At 40.1% G+C, this 19,353-nt stretch overlaps 1 pseudogene; it reads left to right on the forward strand.

The window, feature by feature from the left end:
- Positions 1–16,022: 16,022 nt before the first annotated feature.
- Positions 16,023–16,140, forward strand: LOC126163704 (5S ribosomal RNA; annotated as a pseudogene).
- Positions 16,141–19,353: the final 3,213 nt, after the last annotated feature.

The following is a 19,353-nucleotide window of genomic DNA, read 5'->3' on the forward strand; positions in this document are numbered from 1 at the left end:
CTGGCTGTTGGCCTTGAATGTCCAAAACATATGACCTCCAGACTACTGAAGGTTGCACTATTGGCCTTGAAAGTCTAGATCTTTTGATCTCCAGATATCTGAAGGGCAAAGTGTCTAGACACTATAATGTCTCCATGTCTGGTATGTATTGTCTACATCTCTGCCATGGCTTGTGAGACAACCCCTTCAGTTGGTGAAGAAACAGTCGGACATGCAAGGTGTCTGACAGAGATAAGCTAGGAGCTGCAGCTGCCAGTAGCATTCTGATATACGCCAGCAGACCACAGACCACAATGGCTCACTTGGCATACATAGGTTCGTTAATGTTGTCTCCTGTGATCACAAGCGGTTGGTGAGCTCATTACATCGGCTACGTTTTGAGGTAAATATGAAGTTTCTAGTTAATGTTTAACAGCGTTCAAAATTATAATTTTCAAATAGTGCACTGTCAGTAATCGTTTTAACAAGTAAATTATCCTGCATTTTTGAATTTCATGTCGTTTTATATTCAGCATAGCCTCTACAGTGTTTTGCATAAGCTTTAGCACGTTTTTATTTTTTTTTTTTTTTAATGTATTGCTACTACATACATATCTGGAAGGATCCAGAAACATTCCTAAATGTTTTAAATGAATAAGCAATGTAATATGTAAGCTACCTCACTTGGATTTTTAAAAATTTTTCACGTATCTTACACTGGGCTGCATCCTCTGGGACACAATAGTAGTATACTTACTTTGGGCAACCATGTTTGATTGTGGTATCATGGTGTCTGCCATACTGGACGCCATATTTCTCATTATTTATCTGTATTGGGTAATAAATTATATCGATAAGAAAAATGGAACTCCTAATTGGGCAATAAATTAGATATCAAATAAACATTGAATAAGAACCCAAGCAGCCTAAAGGGATGAGGTGGCGGAGGAGGATCGGAGAGGGGACATGAATCACTGATAAAGGGTGGAGAAGGATGACAGGTCATAAATCATTGGCCTGAAAGCGGCACATCCATCATACTCTTGATATGCTCTGTATTCGATTATGGAAACGTCGTACATAACAACACATCGAAATCTACTTTACAGATACTGGAAGTTCTCCATTACAGGGTGATCCACCTAAATCTTGGCGTCGTGAAATAAACTCTCACCACTGCACTGTTAGTGGAACTTTCCGAAATCCCACTAAAGGTACGAAGATAGATGTTCTCAGACACTTTTCTCTTCATCGTTTATCAATTTCTGATCACGCATGAATAAAGTCAGTGACTAAATTCTGGAGATTAACGCAAGTCCTCACAGGATAGTACAAACCGAACTCCTCTGTTGGTAAGAGGCCACGAGGAATGGCCTGATCTATTATCAAAACGCCTGCAGAACACGAAATTTCTGTATTTGTTGGACATCGTCTTTAATACAGACCCTGTTTCATACTTGCCACATGATTAAAGAAATGGGAAAGACATTTATTTGGAAACAGACAATTTACTGAATGACACTGGCCAAAGTGCGCTTGTATATATAAAGAGGGCTCCAAAGCAGAACAGAAGAGGGAGTACTCCTAATACCACCTACTAAAAGATTGCACTGCCACCTGAAACCACTATCTACATAGCAGAACTATTAGACATAAGGGAAGCCATTTGCTACACCATACAGACATTCTAACTCATATTGATAATCACAGACTACCAAAGTGTTTTACAGAAATTATGAAAATCTAAAATTGGACAAGCAGACTAACACATATATTTTTGATGTACTGAAGACCATCACAGACGCAAAGAAAAATAGCATTTGCTATGGATAAAGGGACATCATGGAATTTTACGTAACCAAATAATCTACACCTCAGCACAGTATATCACTAAATACTGATTCTGTCTAACACCAACCCCTCATATCGATTTCAAATCTATGATCAAGAAAACTGATCACCATAACCGGAACCATGAAAGCCATGAATCTTGGCAACGTAAGGGCAGAAACCTATCCGATCACACAACTGGATAGCTCTCTTCGACCATAGTTCGACCTAGTGAATCTACGTAAACATCATGTGATGTCCATCATTCATATGAGGCTGGAATACAGATGTTACCCCACACATTCAAATTTAATAAACATGCTATTTCTAGAAGCTTTGATACAGATCAAACTGACGAGGCTGATCTGAATCGTACAAGGGCTGTTCAATAAAGAACAATAGTAATTTTTTTGACAACATACCTTTATTCACCCTCAAAATTTTGACGTTCCTTCTCAAAATAGTCTCCTCTGTGTGTGATTCCTTTGTCCCGGCGTTTCTTTTATCCTGCAAAGACATTCCGGAAACGATTCTTCTGAAAGGTCATTCAGAACGCCTCTGCAGCTTTCACTACTGCCTCTGATAAAGAAAAATGCCTTCCACGGAAATGTTTCTTTGGGTTAGGGAATAGAAAAAAGTAACACAGTACTAGATCCAGACTAGTGGGAGGGTAAGGGATGCACTTCACATTGATTTTCGCGAGATATTCAGTAACAACATTTGCAATATGCGGTCGTGCATTATCGTGGTGCAGAATCCAGCCTTTTACGCAGAAATCTGGTCTTTTGCACCTGACATGGACTTGCAAAGTTTTCAGGGCATCTCTGTAGTGTTTTCCATTTAATTGACGTGTGTGCAGGTACAGCAAGCTGATAAATCACTCCACAAATATCAAAAAATGAGATGACCGCATCATTCCCAGCAGAAGTAAGTATGTGGTTTTTTGGGGATTCAAATGGTTCAAATAACCCTGAGCACTATGGGACTTAACATCTGAGGTCATCAGTCTCCTAGAACTTAGAACCACTTAAACCTAACTAACCTAAGGACATCACACACATCAATGCCTGCGGCAGGATTCGAACCTGCGGCCGTAGCGGTCGCGCAGTTCCAGACTGAAGCGCATAGAACCGCTCGGCCACCCCGGCCGGCTTTTGGGGATTGGCGGTGATGGAGGTCTTCACACTGAGCGTTGCAGTTTGCTCTCAGGATCAAAATGATGCAGCCAAGTTTCGTCAGCAGTGATTATCTTTGACAGAAATTGCGGATCTCCTTCTAACATTAACTTCACCCCCACTGTTGCGATAGGCGATACTGAACATAGGCGGCAACCAAGAGGGCCAACAAACTAGTACGCCTGTTTGTTAAAAAGTAAGCTAATAGAATATCATAAGATTAAATTATAGTGTGAGAAATAATGACTCTAAAACATTATGATCATTTTTTACTGAATAGTCCTCATATAATACACAAGGAAGCACAAAAAGTAGGTTGCAAGAAGTTTTCTCCTATCTATGAGGGTCGTTCAATGAGTAATTAAACACATTTTTTCCTGAGCCAGTTTCAGTTGAAAAAAAGGCGAAATTTGTTGTGGGGCATCGTAGAATATTCCTGCTTCAGCCCTTGTAGTTTCATGAAGTACCAATAGATGGCGGCTCAAAGGTGTCTGTAATGGAGGTGTGTACCGAGGATGGATCTCCCATTGAGTGTCTTTTGGCGGAAAACCAGAGCTTCACAGATATTCATAGACGCTCGCAGAATATCTCTGGCGACCCGGCAGTGAACGAAAGAACAGTGAATAATACAGACCTGTTCGATCTCTCACGTGCTGGACTACTGCACACAACTGTGACTTCAGCTATGTTGGAACATGCGGACATTCTCACCTGAGGTATAGATGTATGTCAATCAAACAGTTTGCTGCTCAACTGGACATCTCTGTTGGTAGTGCTGACAGAGTCTCCAGCTTTTGGGATACTGTAAGGTGTGTGCCAGCTGGGTTTCTCACCATCTAACGGAAGGCGATCAAGAGCATCGAAGGACCATCTGTGCGGAACTGCTTGCTCTGTGGGAGACTGGTCAGAACAATTTTTTGGCGAACGTCATCTTAGGCGACGAAATATGTGTTCATCCCTTCGAACCGTAAACTAAACGGCGATCCAGTGAGTGGCGCCACACCATCTCACCTCCGAAAAAAAGTTCAAAGCCGCTCCCTCAGCTGGTGAAGTCGTAGCGACGGTCTTCTGGTACTCTGAAGGGGTTATTCTGTTTGATGTCCTCCCACATGGTGCAACGATTAACTCTTTAGTGTATTGTGCTAGCCTCAGGAAATCGAAGAAACGACTTCAGCGTGTTCGTTGCCACAAAGATGCAAACGAACAATGCAAGGTCCCAAGCAAGTCTACGCACCCGAGAGGAGCGCACAAAACTTCATTTGACTCTTCTTCCTCATCTACCCCACAGCTCAGATCTCGCACCTTCTGACTGCCGTCTGTTTGGCCCAATGAAGGATGCACTCCACAAGAAGCAGTACCTGGCTGATGGGGAGATTACTGGTGTGGCAAGACGTTGGCCCAACACCGACTAGTAGAGCGGAACCATGCAGGCAAACAGGCATTTCCGGTAAGGTGGCGTAAGGCTGTACAATGAATGGAGATTTTGTTGCAAAATAGGTTTTAGTAGCGAAAAGAGTGAGGAATAATATGGTGAATTGAATCTTGAATAAAATCAACCTGTTTTCAGAAAAAATGGTCAAAAAATGGCTCTGAGCACTATGGGACTTAATTTCTGAGGTCATCAGTCCCCTAGAACTTAGAACTACTTAAACCTAACTAACCTAAGGACATAAAAAAATGGTTCAGATTGCTCTGAGGACTATGGGACTTAACATCTGAGGTCATCAGTCCCCTAGAACTTAGAACTTCTTAAACCTAACTAACCTAAGGACATCACACACATCCATGCCCAAGGCAGGATTCGAACCGGCGACTGTAGCGGTCGCGCGGTTACAGACTGTAGCGCCTAGAACCGCTCGGCCACCCCTGCCAGCAGAAAAAATGTGTTGTATTTCTTACAGAAGTCGCCACATGCATACTAATGTTACCGCACCTCGCTACTCCACAGATTCGATGTAAATAAGTAAGATCTGAAAGTTAATGCACTGTAGGTCCACTTGATTTAAGTAATTTTACGGAGACAGTCCAGTTAGAATGATGTACTGCAAATATATTTTATTTTAATTTTTTGAAAATTAGTAACTTATATTTGTCTATGTAGACGTCTTTGAATACTTTTTAAACTGAGAACCTGTATACGCATAAGTAGACTCAAACCACGTGAAACCACAGTAAGTATAATGTCTTTCTAGTATGGTACTATCCATATAGTTAAGCTTATTCTGTCAGTTATAATCGTTGCATGTTGTATGGTCAGTGTTGAATAAATACGAAACTAAACTCCATCCGAACAGGCCTTGGAAGGCCCAAGGGTACCGATCGGCCGCCGTGTCATCCTGAGTCCACAGGCGTCACCGGATGCGGATATTGAGGGTCATGTGGTCAGCACACCGCTCTCCCGGCCGTATGTCAGTTTCCGAGACCGAAGCCGCTACTTCTCAATCAAGTAGCTCCTCAGTTTGCCTCACAAGGGTTGAGTGCACCCTGCTTGCCAACAGTGCTCGGCAGACCGGATGGTCACCCATCCAAGTGCTAGCCCAGACCAACAGCGCTTAACTTCGGTGATCTGACGGGAACGTTGTTACTACTGCGGCAAGTCCATTGGCGCTGAATGAATACAACATAAATGAAATTTAAAGGACGCTGTGCTCGAGATACACATACTTGAAATTACTGTCTTAAAGGAAGGCCTTGTATTTGATACCAGAAGAAGTCTTTTGGCGACGAATGCACTTTTTGTCTGTGCTAATCTGCTTGATGTATCTTACGTATTTCGTCTGTCATGGGTTGTTTTGCTTCAGGGGTTACATAATTCCTTCAACTTCGTCTTGTACGTGTTAAGTTTGTCACACTGATCTCATTTACACTGCTCCTCACTAATTACGTCTTTGTTTGGTTCACTCCACATTCTATATTTTGTGCTTACAAGGGAACCTCCCCATCGCACCCCCCTCAGATTTAGTTATAAGTTGGCACAGTGGGGTCAACAGAAACATCCGATCTCACGCGTCGGCTTTGACCCGTGACGTAAGGGTGTTGTGGTGTGTGACGTCATTACGGCGCGGAGTTTGGTTTGTGAGTGTGGCGTGTTTGTAGATGTTGCCTCGTTGACGTTACCTTAGTAGGAGTTTTAGGGCCTGTAATATATAGTTTACCTTTTTACTGTACTTTTTGTTTTAACGTCGTCTATGAGGCTTTTATCAGTTTGCCATTAGATTGTTCAATCTTTATGGTCTATATGTTTTGTCGCTACTCGTTATGTCTAATGAATCAATATTGTTTTTTTCTTTTTTTTTATTTGTTTCTTTTTTTTATCTTTTGATTGACCTACACATTGATCTGTAGCGTAGCCCTGAATACGAGGTTAGGTTGGGAGTTTTTTTTTGGCGGGGGGGGGGGGGGGGTCAGGAGGGGGCGCAGCCCCCCCCCCCCTCCCTGGCCTTGAGTACCACTTGTTTATTATTATCTTTGTTTGCTATCAATGTTAGCAGATTGTTCTTGTGAAACCTTTGTGTGTGTTGTTTTTCTATGTGTTTTCGTCTTTGTGATACGTATGCAACGTTTTTATATCCGCCATATTGGAATTGTCGTTTATGGTCGTTTCCGCAATATTTGTGACGTCATGGGTAAAAGCCGACGGGTTGGATCGGACGCTTCCGTATTTCCGCACAGTGGATAGGCCTTCAAAAACTGAACACAGATCAATCGAGAAAACAGGAAGAAGTTGTGTGGAACCACGAAAAAAATAAGCAAAATATACAAACTGAAAAGTCCATGTGCAAGATAAGCAACATCAAGGACACCTTTACTAAAGGAGCGCCGTGGTCTCGTGGTTAGCGTGAGCAGGTGCGGAACGGAAGGTCGCTGGTACAAATCTTCCCTCGACTGAAAATTTTAATTTTTTTATTTTCAGACAATTATGTGACGCACATGTCGTCACCAGTGTCGTATAGAATATATCAGACGTGTTTTCCTGTGGAGGAATCGGTTGACTTATGACCTTGCTATCAAATGTTATCGGTTCCCATTGGAGAGGCACGTCCTTTCGTCTACTAATCGCACGGTTTTGCGGTGCGGTCGCAAAACAGAGACACTAAACTTATTACAGTGAACAGAGACGTCAATGAACGAACGGACAGATCATAACTTTGCGGGAAAAAAAAGAAGTAAATATTTCACTCGAGGGAAGATTTGAGCCTAGGACCTCTCATTCCGCAGCTGCTCACGCTAACCACAGGACCACAGCGCTCCTGAGTCTACGCTCTCCATGAAGTTTCTTATGATTTGCATGGACTACTCAGTTTGTATATTTTGCTTACTTTTTTCATAGTTCCACACAACTTCTTCCTGTTTTCTCGATTGATCTGTGTTAAGTTTTTCAAGGCCTATCCACTGTGCCAGCTTATAACTAAATCTGAGGGGGGTTCGATGTGGAGGTTCCCTTTTTAGAAGAAAGTCTATTTAATTCAGACAAGTCCCGGAGTTCTTCCACAGTTTCTGAAACAACGCAATGCAGTCAGCCAATCTTTATCATCAATATCGTTTCACCCCGAAATTTAAACCCACTTCTGAAATGTAAACTAATAAAGAAAAAAGTGTCGGATTTTACTTGTTTTGTGCAATTCGACAAAAATCAACTAATGCAGCATATTTAAATTACACTACTACATACGCTAGAAACCAACAACTGCGAGAAAACGTGGTTTCTGGCGCTCTTAGGAACCTGCTGCTGCTGCTAGATAAGGCAAAACAAACACAAACAAGTGCAACTGGGAGCTGAATCCTACAGCTCTCTGATACCAGCGTCAGATAACGTTTAGTAACGAGGCGGACGCGACTTCTACCAAACGTTCTTTCACAAAACGTTGCAAAATGGTTCAAATGGCTCTGAGCACTATGGGATTTAACATCTGAGGTCATCAGTCCCCTAGAGCTTAGAACTTCTTAAACCTAACTAACCGAAGAACATCACACACATCCATGCTCGAGGCAGGATTCGAATATGCGACCGTAGCGGTCGCGCGGTTCCAGATTGAAGTGCCTAGAACCGCTCGGCAGCCAAAACGTTGCACGGCATGGAAATTGACTCTCACCGTGGAATGGTCGCATAACCGGTGAGCTAAAGAAAATGACTTCGTTTGTGGCAGTCCATACTTGATGTGTCAAGTGGGAAAAATACTACCACAAAAAATCGAGTCATACCTTTAGAATTTCTGCGGCTCCACAATTGAAATCACTGTAGCATGGAAAACTATGCACATCCCACCACCTGAAATATAACTTTCAATGTCCTGAATAAAGACGTTAGTAATTGAGGAGCTTTGTGTAAAAGTTAGTCTAGTTCTTGCATAAAGTCACCATACATCTCGAACTGGCCGGGACAGTTCCGATTTGTGGAGTATACTCGCCTTGACCCCAGAGACTTCTCACGGAACTCCTAAATGTTTTGGTTTTTAGAAATAAAATCAAATTCTCGGTCATGTAAGATTTCAAAGTATAAATTTCTATGTTTCTAACACTGTAAAAGTATTCATATTTTACTTCAATATCGTATCCCTAATGAAAAATACAATGACACGTCGTATTATGAAATGCGTTCAAATTGACCACTTGATGATGTGTACAAGGTCTTCAATAATACTTGCGCTGAGATCGATGTTACCGAGCTGGATTTGTGTAGCGGTATACAGTTGATGTCAAGAAATTCGCAGTCAGCGAATTACTTTCAAAATATATCGCACAGCTATGGATCATCACGTGTCTGTTCTTTCCGACGTGCATGTACGTCCTATAAGATTCATGCCAACGAAATACACATGAAAGCAGTAGGGTTAGGCCGGTATTACACTATCATACTTCTTTATCAAAGTTGATATGTAAAATATTTATGTCACAGAAATTAGATGGTGTAATAGGGATCTTTGTCAAATCTCGCCTGTCGTCAAATAAATATGAACAGTTCTAGGGCCTCGCTGTAGATTTGATCATAAAAGTCGTTCGTCTTCTGTTCACTGCAATGTGAAACGTAACCGCTTCGAGCGCTGGCGTCGCTACAGCTATTTGACGTCTCTGTATTAATGTGTTTGTGAACATGGCTTCAGAGTTGGTTTGTTCTTTTGACTCCTTTTTTTTTTATTAACTTGATTCGACTAGGGTGGAGAGTGAACAAGGGGCACAGTGCATGCTATTAATTGTGTGTTGATGGGCACTTTAAGTATGCTGCAGGCGACTTCATGTCCACAATCACAGCTACAGCCGTCCACATCTACATCTGGAAACATACAGGCAGCATTTTAACAAGCCGGAATAGAGGATGTGGTCACACTCTGAAATAAAAAAATCTTTCTTAACTTTCCATCGTGTTTTGCCTATTTTCGAACTCTAGATGCCACAAATTAAAAAGCGCTTCATCTGTTTCGACTTATTGTTTATTTTGTAGTTGATGGAACACTAATTCCAATAATTACATTATTCAATATTAAACATAGTTCTTATTGCCCATATAGTGTACTAAACATTTATTTACCTTCACATATTGCCCCTTCAGTGCTTTATACATCGCTTCACATGTTTCTGGAATTATTTTGGTTAATGTGTAATTTGATATTCGAGTGCCGTGTTGTAAACTAGAGTAGCCCTCACATTTATAAAGTAAATGCAGTGTCACAGTTTGTCTGTCTTCTGCAGATATAACATTTCTCAAGAGAGTCTTCTGTTTTATAATACGATAAGGCCCTTTAGTGAGCAAATACTGGAATACACTCTCATCCATTTGTAAGTAATTTATATATTAAGCCTTGACTTCCTCCACTTGCAACTCACGTAACAAATTTTGCTGAATGCTTTTATTATCTCAACGTAATACCTAGGGTTTCATCCAAGCACGCTTCCTTTTTCTCCGCCGCTTTTCTTCCAAATACACACGCAGGGCAATTGTGGTACTAGCAACTGCATCACATAATAACAAGTTGTCCGCCATGTTGAAATTTGACGAAAAATATGACGGCAGCGTAATACCCCTTTTTAGCGCCACGTCAAAGAAATTTGACGAATATCATATTTCATTATCCCGCGCTTATGGCGAGTGGTCGCCTCAATTACCCTTCTTTTTTTTTTTTAGGTGATACTTGTACCACAGTCTAACATAACAGTCGCGACACTCACTGCTGCAAAAGCTGTTACCGTTTTACAGGTGGAACGACACTAGCGCTCCGACCGGCGAGTAAGGTGAACGTCAGACGCGTCGTAAGCATAATGTTTGTTTGTATCCATTTCCTACGTAATTTACGAAATATTTGAGTTATTTTCTTGCCTCCAAGGGTTTGTATAGTATCAGAAGGCATTGTTTCTAAAAATGATTCTAAAATAAGCGCAAGTATGGACAAATAGCATGAATCGAGTCGCAAACTACCACACATTCGTGAAGAAACACTTGTGACGTTGGATAGAATTGCAGCTTACCACGTAGATATCAAAAGAATATAAACACACAGATTCACATGTAAGAAGCACAGACATGTACCTCAACATGCAAAAGCGATCGACAGTTTAGTCATACTATGCAACAAATTCTTTTTTCCGAAATTCCTTCACCAAAGCAGACAAAGCAAATATTCCAAAATTCGAATCAAGAACAGCTATCAACGTTAGTGACTTAGAAATAGGTATCTGCGCAGAAGTGAAGCAACTTAATCCAGTTAATAAAAGCAAGTCTTCCGGTCTAGATTGTATAGCAGTTAGTTTCCTTTCAGAGTATGCTGACGCAATACCTCCACCCAGCTAGCACTCAAGCTTATTTTTAAGGTGGATACTGAGTTTACGTTCAGTTGAAAATTCAAGATTGAAAAATCAACCTGTTACACAGCTTGTTTCAAGGTGGGTATTGAGTTTAGGTTCAGTTGAAAATTCAAGACTGAAAAATCAACCTGTTACACAGTTTACATCAAGCTGTAAAAATTTAGCTTGAATTAAAATAATTTTCCCAAGCTTGAAATAAACTGTAATTTCCCTGGAAGGCTGTACACCAGATGCGCGCGCAGCATAGCTTCCATAGACGTCCACGGGAAGCGCCACAAGCGTTTATAAGCCGTGACGTAAGGGTGTTGTCGTGTGTGACGTCATGACGGCGCGGAGTTTGGTTTGAGTGTGGCTGTCTCCAGTTCTGTTTTATCTTATTTTATTTACTTTTCTGAGCCTTGCTATGTTTACGGCCATTTTACCTTTGTGACGTGCGTTAATGGTTGCGGTTTGTTGACAAGTTTGTTTTATACTAGAAAACAGTTCGGTACGTTAATGTTACAAATGTCAAATATTACGTAACGTAAAGTTACGTTTACGGCCATTTTACCTTTGTGACGCGCGTTAATGGTTGTGGTTCGTTGACAAGTTTGTTTTATACTAGAAAACAGTTCGGTACGTTAATGTTACAAATGTTAAATATTACGTAACGTAATTAATTAGGTTCAATAAATTCAGATTAATATTTATATAGCTTAAAACAAGCTGTAAATACCAGGCTGTATTCCACGTGTGTAGATACAGCTGGAGCCAAGCTTGATAAGTCAAGCTTGAAATATAGCTTGAACTCTGCCAACTTTGATGTTTATTTCAAGCTAGAATCCAGCTAACAGGCTTGAATATTCCAGCTTTGATCAAGCTTATATACTTGAACTTTACAGCTGGAAACAAGTTTGAAACCGGCTTACTGTGTTATCTGGGCATACTTAACAATCATATACAAATGCCCGCTCAACGAAAGATCCATATCCAAAGACTGGAAAGTTGCACAGGTCATACCAGTTTTCAAGAAAGGCAGTAGAAGTAAGCTACTAAGTTACAAGCCCATATCGTTAACGTCGATATGCAATAGGATTTTGGACCATATATTGCGTTCAAACGTTGTGAATTAAGAGAAGAGAACGGTCTTCGACGCATAGTAATCACGAATACGAGATGCAAAGTCTTCAGTCGTGGCCTAAAATCTGAGTTACGAATGTGATGCTCACATTTTTCGTTGCGCCCCGAATCAGCTGAGTTATTAGTGAGTTTCGATGTGGTTTCTTTGTTCACACGAGTATATCTGATGGATTCATACAGCTTATAGGAACTAAGTTGGAGGAGGACATCTTACATCTGTTCAAATATACGCTTACCTCGACTTAGTTTTCATTTAAAGAGCAATATTTCGAGCAAACTGATGGTGTTGCTATGGACAGCCATTGCCCCCCAGTGGCTAACATTTTTATGGAAGACTTCGATGAAAATGCACTTCAGTCAGCGATATTGAAACATAAATATTTCTGGAGATATGTTGACGACATGTATAATTTTGCTATATGAATTTTTTGTATCTGAAGCGATTGTGAGTGAGCAGTGATGTTGAAAGCTGTATCGCAGAAGTTACGTGAATATCTTTGAACTGCGTGAGGGCACAGTGGAGCTCATATTTCTCTCTTGTGTGTCTACTCTGCAGAGATAGTCTAGATATTAGCACAAATATTTTTTTTTGTTAACATAGAGACGTTCTTGCTATTATATGGAAAGTGTCTTGTCATAAAGCAACTGTGTTGGCACACTTCTCTGAATGCACACAACAACTATTTTATATAATTGTGTTACTCATTTTACCAAATGTGACACACTTTGCTCTTGATAACTATTTTTCACATGCCACCACTATAACTTTGTATGCAATGATTTTGGTCACATTGGAACTAAGTTTGCACATTACTCTGACATGTGGACTTTGTAAATACATTTGAAAATCAGATTATTTGCTTAGTTTTAAGCCATTTAGTCAGTTTTCAGATGTACTGCTTTCTGGTATTTTCTTTCTCATTTTGTTTCTATATGTAATATGTTTACTAGTTCACCATTGTATTTCATTGCCTGGACATACCCTCTTGTTTTATATGAAGCATTTGCACTTTATTTGTGCTCTGCATAGTGGGGAGCCACTGTTAGCTCTCACATTTTATTTGATTATCCCCTGGCTCATGGAGATATGTTTTTAATGAATGGTTAGGTTCTTGCTACAGTGTGGATGGACTACTTTTTTAGCACATTCTGAGCTTGCTACCTTCTCATTACTGCCAACACGAATTTTTCTGATGTCGGTGCCAGTGGGTCTGCAAGATTGTCATGCAGTGTCCAGTGATACCGAACACTGCTCATGTTGGTGCCAGTGGGACTGCAAGACTGTCCTTTACTGGTGAGTTCTCCCAAATATTTCTGATGTTGGTGCCAGTGAGAATGCAAGATTGTCCTGCACTGGTCTGTTCTAACAAATACTTCTGATGACAGTGCCATTGGATCTACAAGATTGTCTCAAATAATATTTATACTGTCACTGTCTGCGTCATATAGTTTGCCTACGTGCTTATGGTTGGCAGTTATTTACAAGTTTTACTGCTGTGAGGACACATTTTGTGCTGCAATCTAGGGTGGTGACAAACATTTTCTTTGCACTTTGGACACTACTGTGTGCAGTGCATATATGTGTTCTACCAGCTCTCTGTTCTAAGAGTCTACACGTGTAATGGAGCATGAAGTGCAGTGAGGGTACCCTAATATTTCGCAAATACTATGCTTGTAACAAACTGTTTATGTCCAGCAATGATTTGTAGCTATTTACAGTTATGCAACTCTTTATGTCAAGCAATGATTTGTACTTATTTTCAGTTATGGAACTGTTTATGTCCAGCAATAATTTGTACTTATTTTCTGTCATGTATAGTTTTATTATTACTTGTGTACTCATATTGTATCTTTAAACTTTTGTATTCATCTTACTACATCTTTCTATCAGAATACTGTTTTTGGAAAGTAAAATTCCCCAGTCTCAGCAATGTCACTGACATCACCTCACCTGTGAAATTTTGGTCTGCTGGACTGCGGGGTAATTATGGGTGTCACTTATAATTTTGGTATATGAATTTTTGGTACCTGAATCGATTGTGAGCGAGCAGCGTTGTTGTAAGCTGTATTGCAGAAGTTGAGTATCTTTGAGATGCGCGAGGGTGCAGTGGGGCAGAGAATGTTTAGCTTTAGAGAGACTGAGTCGAAGTTCAGCTGTGTTAGAGTTAGGTTGATAATGTTAGTTAGGAAACTATGGCAATATTATGATTCAAATTTAATGTCTCAATTTACCGTTTTGTTCAATCAACATGATTATGAAACTGATTTGTGAAGGAAGAAATCTAATGTCATGTCAGGTAAAAACAATAATGATGAAATTTCTTTTTTTCGCTATTGCTGCGCCATCAGACTAACTTGGTTATTGTACTAAAAGTTATTAGATTTGAGAGATAAGAAAGATGGCTGTTCATTAAATTTAAAATCTGCCTTGAGGTCTTTTTCTCAATATGAAAAAAAGCATAGTGTCATGAGCTGTAGTAAGTTCGCTTAAACAAGATGTGACATTGGTAACCTCTGTTGTAATGACATTTATATGGTCCGTTAAAGTTCTGTGCCTATCTTTTAATTCATCAGAGAGTGCTTTGTGACTGTCACAGAGTGCTTCTAAAAATTGTTTTTTGCTCTTCGAATTTGTGATTAAGCTCTTCAAAGATGAGTAGCCTATGCATCAAAGCGTTCTGTAAGATTCATGATTTTTAGTACATTTTCATTAAGTTCTTGAAATTGCTTTGTAAGGGACTCATTACTGTTTTTAAGGTCGCAAAACGAGTGGGCTGTTCATCAAAATGAGTGGATTGTTCATCAAAATGTGTCATAAATGTTTGGTTGTTTTCTTTGAGTTGAACAGCAAAACGAGTGGATTGTTCCTCAAAAAGTTCATTATTCTGTTTTTGCATTTCAAGTCAAATCAAGCTGTTGCATAACAGTTCTGTCGGAAAAATTCCGAAAAGGCAAAGGTAGTGAATCTTCCATGGTTATGTCTGTGATATAAGTGTTCTCTGAAAATAAAATATCAGAACTACCATGAACATTATTATCTGAATGCGGAGTCATGTCAGTATCAAGATTGTCTACAATGTTCATGGCCTGACTATCCAGTTGCAAAGACACAGTATCTTGCATTATCATGTCAGTAATATGGTTAGCATTAGTAGCTACAGAATGATCAGCAAAGGTATTGTTGCTGTTGGTTGCATTTTGCAAATCAGATTTTTTCAAATTCATCATTGTGTGTGATTTGCTGACAAACGTACTACACAGCATGATAATAGAGAAATATAGGAGACAAATCAAAAATGTAAAAAACAACATTGAGAACAATAATGTCAAAGCTCAAAAGGTAAAATACAATATTAGCAAAATATGCATTGTGCTAAAGCATAATAATAATTAAAGACAGAGCAGTATACAATTTCTGACTATTTCTCAAAAAGTTCCTACATCATTCATACCATACAAGGACATTGTGTTTAAGCAAACTTACTACAGCTCATGACAACAGTATGTTTTTCTTTTTGTATACTGAGAAAAAGAGCTCAAGGCAAATTTTAAATTTAATAAACTTCTCAACACCCAAACAATACAATCTGCTATATTCCCTTTTCATTATGACAAATAATTATTATTATAGTGCAGCTTTGCTTTCACATTACAACAGTACATTTATTATCACAGCTCAGGTTGAAAATCGGAAACAGATTACTTCAGTCCATATTTTTGTTGTTTAAAGAGAACTTTTTCATTTGGCGACCCTGCCAGGATATGAACCTGAAATCTTTTTCAATATACAAAACAAAAAGAAATGTAGTGTTGTTATTTTTGCACATATTCCATTTCCTTACCAACCTTTCTCTTACTATTCTTTTTAATGGATGATCCAATCAAGTATGTTTGATAAACTGTTGCAGCTTTTGCATAGTGGTGTAAAAGACATAGCAGTACTGCAACACATTATCCAGATCTGTGCTGAATGGAGGTAAGGTGAAAAGATAATGATTTTTTTATTTATTCAATCAGGTCCACTTATGTTTTTCAGAGACAGTTCTTGTGATCAAATTTTGCACAATCAATGACTCTAGGTTTCATGTCCAAGTAAATTATTCAACCAGTTTATACTGTTCAGGCAATGGCCTTGCCACAGTAGATACACCGGTTCCCATCAGATCACCGAAGTTAAGGGCTGTCGGATGTGGCGAGCACTTGGATGGGTGACCATCCAGACCGTCATGCGCTGTTGCCATTTTTCGGAGTGCACACAGCCTCGTGATGCCAACTGAGGAACTACTCAACCGAATAATAGTGACTCTGGTCAATGAAAACCATCACAACGATGGGAGAGCGGTGTGATGACCACACATCCCACCTGTCTGCATCCTCAGCTGAGGATGACACAACAGTTGGATGGTCCCAATGGGCCACTTGTTGCCTGACAACGAAGTTCTTGCGTTGCTTGCTTATACTGTTCAAAATTCTTGCAGTCAGATTGTCAACTTTTACAGTATGAAAGACTTCCCTTTTCATTATGACAATTAATTACTTCTGCAGTGCACATTACAACAGCAGAAGTTTCATTAAGACACATTTATTATCACAGCTCAGAGCTTACAATCAGAAACAGATTACTTCAATCTATATTTTTATTATTTAAAAAGAACTTTCACTATATTTTTATTTATTTTGATAACTTTCAACCTTTGTAGTTTGTCCACATGGAGCAGCAACGCTTACTTCTTTTCTGGAACACCTTAACTCCCTTCATCTGAACGTTTGCTTCATCACAGAAGTGGAGAAAAATGGAGACCTCCCGTTCTTACATTTCTTGGTCTGCAGAAAAGAAGATGGTTCCTTGGGTCACAGTGTGTTTCGTAAACCAACTTACACTGGCCTATATCCACAAGCTACGAGCTGTCATCACCCTTCTCAACGAAATGCGCAATGGCGTGTTACGGACTCTCGCTCATAGAGCTAGAAATATCTCACATGCAGGGAGCTTATCAGCAAAGCTTAGCCTTCTTCGTCCTGTGTTTGTACAGAACGGGCACTCTGATAAACAGATCCCGCATGCGCTGAAGCTCAAGAACAGCCGAAAGAAACGGAGAACACCACGTGAATGGTTTTTCTATCTTATGTTGGTGGCGTGTCGATTAAGACTGGCAGGCTGTTCAGGAAACATCAAATTAAATGTGTCTTCTACCCTCCAGAGCGAGTCAAACTATCCTGGGTTCTGTTAAAGACAACCTAGGTCTAAGGAGAGCAGGGATATTTAAAATCCCGTGCCAGTGTGGGAAATCATACATTGGCCTGACGTGTCGCAGTGTTAAGGATAGATGCACTGAACACAGAAGTCACACCAGACTCGGTCAGCCAGAAAAAGTCTGCTGTGGCTGAACACTGTCCTTGACATGGCACACAGCATGAACTACGGAGATCCTTTCGTCCGCTTCCTGTAATGGGACTCATTAAAGAAGCAGTCGAAATAAGTAACGACATGATCAATAGAGACAAGGGATTTCAACTCAGCAAGGCGTGCGATCCTGCAGTGGCGGTACTAAGCCACCGCCGCCAGCAGACGAATGTATCCGGAGTCCACACACTTAAAACTCGGCGCCAACGCCATGCCTGCACGTGCGCTGGGTCGCTATTTGAGGCCACGATTTTCCCGCATTGCGAATGCCAAGACCATAGTCCGTTCCTCCGGCAGGACCACATGTCGCCGAGCTCTATGATTCGTCTACAGGTTACGTTATAGCCGCTCCCCTTGGTGCCTGCTCTTTTCTAGCGAGTCAGCGTATATATTGGCGAGCCATTGCAGCAACACGTCAGTCAGCTCCTGAAGTTAACGAGCAGCTGCCTCGTTCAAATATTGTGCACCTTCCACAGCACTGTCCGACGCGACGCCTGTGAGCCAAGGGAGCACTACTTCCTTTTCTTGCCCATAGACTGTTGTTACAGCTGCTGTCTAGTTTCTGTGCAACTTGTGTATAATCTTTCCCTCCCTATATTTTACCTCTGTTACCTTCAGAAATTCCATGAGTGTATTCCACTTAATATTATCAGAAGCAATATTGAAGTCTACGATTGCTATAAACGTAAACTTGCCCTTCTTTTACCTATCTTCTGAGATAAGTCGTACGGCGAATGTTACCTCTCGTGTGTCTTCATTTCGCTAGAACCCAACTTTTCTTCCCCGAGGTCAGTTTCTACCATTTTCTTTCTGTTCTTTTCTCAATACTTCTTGTCAGTAATTTGCAGTCACAACTTATTAATCTCAGACTGTCAGGACTTACTTTCTTTGGTATCGGTATTATTAGAGTATCCTTGAAGTCTGAGGCCGTTTTGCGTTTTTCATACACCATCTGGCACACAAAGTGGAACAGTTTTATCACGGCTGACTCTCCCAAGGATGTTGTTTACTGCAGAGGCGTTGTTTCGACCTAGTACTTTCAGCGCTATGTCAAATTTTTCATAGTATCATGTTGGCCAACTCATCTTCATCTAATTCCTTTTCCTTTTCTATAACATTGCCTTAAGTTCATTTCTCTCATATAGCCACTCTATACCTTACATCTTTCAGCTTTCACTTCTTTGCGTAGTAGACCTACTGATTTTCCACCTGAGCTCTTGATGTTCACACACCTGCTTATCTTTTCTACAAAGGCCTGTTTAATTATCCTAGAAGTAATACTTAGCTATCTTCTAGCTTCCGTAGACTTGTATTTGTCCTGTAGGCAATCCAGCTTAACCTTTTTGCACAAATATGTCAATCAAATTTATTAGACGTCTATATTACCTATTACCTGGTTATTTGATGCATGTTTATATTTTCTCGTTTGATCAACTAAATTCAGTATCTCCGTTCTTTCAACGTCTGCACGTGTGGTCTCCTTATTTTCCTACTTTTCTGCAATCTCTTTAGTCTTAATGTACTTTTCATAATCAATAAATTATGGTCAATGTCCACATCTGGCCCTTTAATGTCTTATAGGTTAAAATCTGTTTCCAAACTCACTGTCTCACCATTATATAATCGTCTGAAACCTTCTAATATCTCCAGGCCTCTTCCATGAATACAACGTTCTTACATGATTCTTAAACGAAGTGTTGGCGATGATTAAATTATGCTCCGTGCAAAATTCTGTCAGGCAGATTCCTTCCTTGTCACTTTGTCCGAGACCGTATTCTCCTATTATTTCCCTTATCTTCTTTCTCGTACTATCCAATTACACTGATCCATTACAATTAAATTTTCCTCTACTTTAACCATATGAATAATTTCTCTTATCTCATCAGAGATTCATTCAGTCTCTTCATCATCTGCGGAGATATTTGTTATATAAACATGTACTACTGTGTGGGCGTTGGTTTCGTGTCTATGATGGCTATGATAATGCATTGACTATCCCAAGAGGATGTCATCACCACTTAACCATACTGCAGAACTGCATGCCCTCGA

Source organism: Schistocerca cancellata, chromosome 2, assembly GCF_023864275.1.
Source record: "Schistocerca cancellata isolate TAMUIC-IGC-003103 chromosome 2, iqSchCanc2.1, whole genome shotgun sequence".
NCBI lineage: Eukaryota > Metazoa > Arthropoda > Insecta > Orthoptera > Acrididae > Schistocerca > Schistocerca cancellata.